The 3,671-nt window shown below is 44.0% G+C and overlaps 1 non-coding gene across 1 annotated transcript; it reads left to right on the top strand.

Moving 5' to 3' along the window:
* Positions 1-1,153: 1,153 nt before the first annotated feature.
* Positions 1,154-1,291, top strand: LOC119934410. The gene has a single exon (XR_005452928.1). It is a non-coding gene; the product is annotated as a small nucleolar RNA SNORA7 (small nucleolar RNA).
* Positions 1,292-3,671: the final 2,380 nt, after the last annotated feature.

The raw sequence follows: 3,671 nt of genomic DNA, 5'->3' as shown, positions 1-3,671 counted from the left end.
ACAGGTCCTGTAAGGCTGGTTCTTCAACCTCTCTGAATCTGTCAGTGGTCACCTGCCGTTTCCAATCAGTCAATCAATCAATCGTATTTATTGAGTGCTTACTGTGTGCAGAGCACTGTACTAAGCGCTTGGGAAGTACAAGTTGGCAACATATAGAGACAGTCCCTACCCAGCAGTGGGGATAGGGATAAAATGACCTGGACAAATCTCAGGGGTGTCTATCACGCACCCAGAGAGATGACATTGTTCTGCTGGATTGGCCACAGGAACCACCATCTCAATTACTCCGTGTGGCGCAAAACCAGGAAACTAGATCAGGCCTACACTCTTAGTGCCCAAATACAGTCAGGCCTGGTCTAGAAGAATTTGGTTGGCTGGGAATAGATAATAACAATAATAATGATGGTATCTGTTAAGTGCTTACTATGTGCCAAGCACTGTTCTAAGTGCTGGGATAGACATAAGGTAAGCAAGTTGTCTGACGTGGGGCTCACTGTCAATCCCCATTTTGCAGATGAGGTAATTGAGGCACAGAGAAGTTAAGTGACTTGCCCAAAGTCATGCAGCTGACAAGTGGCGGAGCCAGGATTAGAACACATGACCTCTGACTCCCAAGTCCGTACTCTTTCCACTGAGCCACACTGTTTCTCTATTTCACCTTCTTCACTGGTGCTTAGCGCAGAGTAAGTGCTTAACAGACCCTATAGCTATTGTTTATTAGATACGATACAATCGTATTAGAGTCCCCCTCCTACATGAAGCTCACAGTAAGGGGGAGAGAGAACAATAATTTTAATGAGTGCTTACTGTGGGAATAGCAATAATAATAATTATGGTATTTTTTTAAGTACTTACTATGTACAAGGCTCTGCACTAAAACTGGGGTAGATACAGGCTAATCAGGTTGGACACAGTCCCTGTCCCACTTGGGGCTCCCAGTCTTTTAGAGATGAGGTAATTGAGGCACTGAGAAGTAAAGCAAATGGCCCAGGTCACACAGCAGAGAAGTGGCAGAGCGGGACTTAGAACCAAGGTCCTTCCGATTCCCAGAAACGGGCTCTATCCACCAGGTCTCATCACTTCTCTAGTGCTGTAGTAAGCATTTGGGAGAATACAATATATCAGTATAAAAGAATTGGTAGACACATTCTCACCCCTCTCAGGGTTGCTCCTGGAGAGTTTCCAGTCCTCTACCAGTCTTGACTATGGGAGGGAGAGTCAAGCAGAGGTATATCCATTCCATTCCTAGTTTAGGCAGTGGCTAGCGAGTGGAACGCAATCTGCTACGTCAAAAGTCCCCTTAGCTGGGCATCAGCGGCATGGGTGAGAGTCGAGAGTGGAGGCTTAAGTTCACTGCGTGGAAAGAGACAATGGTAAACCACTTCCAGATTTTTACCAAGAAGACTTTATGGATACACTTCCAGCATGATGGCAAATGGGGGTGGGGCATTTGGAGAGAGAAGTGTCCGTGGTGTCGTTATGGGTTAGAGATGGCTTAACAGCAGAAGATAAGACACATTCCCTGCCCACAGTAGGCTTATAGTCTTGAGAAGGAGACAGACATTAATATAGACTAGACTTCTAGACTGTGAGCCCACTGTTGGGTAGGGACTGTCTCTATCATCAGCATCATCATCAATCGTATTTATTGAGCGCTTACTATGTGCAGAGCACTGTACTAAGTGCTTGGGAAGTACAAATTGGCAACATATAGAGACAGTCCCTACCCAACAGTGGGCTCACAGTCTCTATATGTTGCCAATTTGTACTTCCCAAGCACTTAGTACAGTGCTTTGCACACAGTAAGCACTCAATAAATACGATTGATTGATTGATTGATAAATTACAGATAGGCACACAATGCTGTGGGGCTGAGGGAGGGGAGAATAAAGAGAGAGAATCCAAGTGTAAGAGGGACACTGGAAGGAGTGGGAGAAGAGGAAATGAGGGCTTAGGCAAGGAAGGCCCCTTAGAGATGTGCCTTCAATATGGCTTTTAAGATTTTAAGACTGAGTTCCTTGTGGGACAGCCTGATTACCTTTAATCTACTCCAGTGCTTAGAACAGTGCTTGGCACATAGTAAGCACTTAACAAATACCGTTATTATTATTAAGATGTGGAGAGTAATTGTCTGCCAGATATGAAGAGAGAGGGTGTTTCATTCATTAATTCACTCATTCAATCGTATTTATTGAGCGCTGTGTGCAGAGCACTGTACTAAGCGCTTGGGAAGTACAAGTCGGCAATGTATAGAGACGGTCCCTGCCCAACAACGGGTTCACAGTCTAGAACGGGGAGACAGACAACAAAACAAAACATGGAGACAGGTGTCAAAATCATCAGAACAAATAGAATTTTAGCTATATGCACATCCTTAACAAAATGAATAGACTCGTAAATATGTACAAGTTAAATAGAGTAATAAATCTGTACAAACATATATACAGGTGCTGTGGGGAGGGGAAGGAGGTAGGGTGGGGGGGATGGGGAGGATGAGAGGAAAAAGGGGGCTAACTCTGGGAAGGCTGTTCCAGGCCAGAGGCAGGGGTGGAAGTGAGATCGGTGGTGAGATAAACAAGATCAACAAACAGTGAGTAGGTTGGCATTAGAGGAGTGCATTGTTTGAGCAGGTTTTCAGTAGTAGAGCAGCAAGGTAAGATAGTGGGGGACAAGGTGATTGAGTGCTTTAAAACATATGTTAATGATTTCCTGTTTGGTGCAGAAGTGAAGAGGCAACCAGTGGAGGGTCTTGAGGACTGAAGAACCATGGACGGAACATTTCTGTAGAAAGATGATCCGGGCAGCAGAGTGACCTATGGACTGGAGTGGGGAGAGAACAGAGGCAGGGAGGTCAGAAAGGAGGCTGATATAGTAATTAAGGCAGGATAGGATGTATGCCTGGATTAATGTGGTAACAGTCCAGAACAGGTTTTTAACCTTCATTTTACAGATGAGAAGACTGAGGCATGGAGAGTTTAAGTGGCTTGACTAAGGTCACGCTGTTGGGCAAGCAGCAGAGTTGATTAGAATCCAGGTTTCCTGAATCCCAGACCGTTACTCTTTCTACTAGGCCATGCTACTCCTAAATGAAGAAGCTGAGACCCCAAGGAGGTCAACAAAATTCATTCATTCGTATTTATTGAGCCCTTACTGTGTGCAGAGCACTGTACTAAGTACTTGGAAAGTACAATTAGGCCAAAGATAGAGACAATCCTTACCCAACAACGGGCTCACAGTCTTGAAGGGGGGGAGACAGACAAAAAGCAAAACAAGTAGACAGGCATTGATAGCATCAAAATAAAGAAATAAATTATAGATGTATATACATCATTAATAAAATGAATAGAATAATAAATGTGTTCATATATACACAAGTGCTGTGGGGCTGGGGAGGGGTAGAGTAGAGGGAGGGAGTAGGGGCCATGGGAGGAGGAATAGAGGAAAATCAACCTCCTATTAGTGGACAGATACTTAGACTGCCCAGGAGAAATGGTTGTCTAGTCACTATGAACATATTTGAAATTAAATCAAAAAAGGTAAGTTTAGGGCAGTTCTATTTAACACTGTTTATCATCAGTAGTTCAGTCATCAGTTCAACCAATATACACAGGAGAAAAAAGGTATAAGATTGGAACCAGGACAAAAATTAGATTTGCCTCTCACTGCCCTAG

This window comes from Tachyglossus aculeatus, chromosome 1 (assembly GCF_015852505.1).
Source record: "Tachyglossus aculeatus isolate mTacAcu1 chromosome 1, mTacAcu1.pri, whole genome shotgun sequence".
Classification (NCBI taxonomy): Eukaryota; Metazoa; Chordata; class Mammalia; order Monotremata; family Tachyglossidae; genus Tachyglossus; species Tachyglossus aculeatus.
The sequence above is the reverse complement of the archived record's forward strand: the minus strand, read 5'-3'. Positions and strand labels throughout refer to the sequence as shown.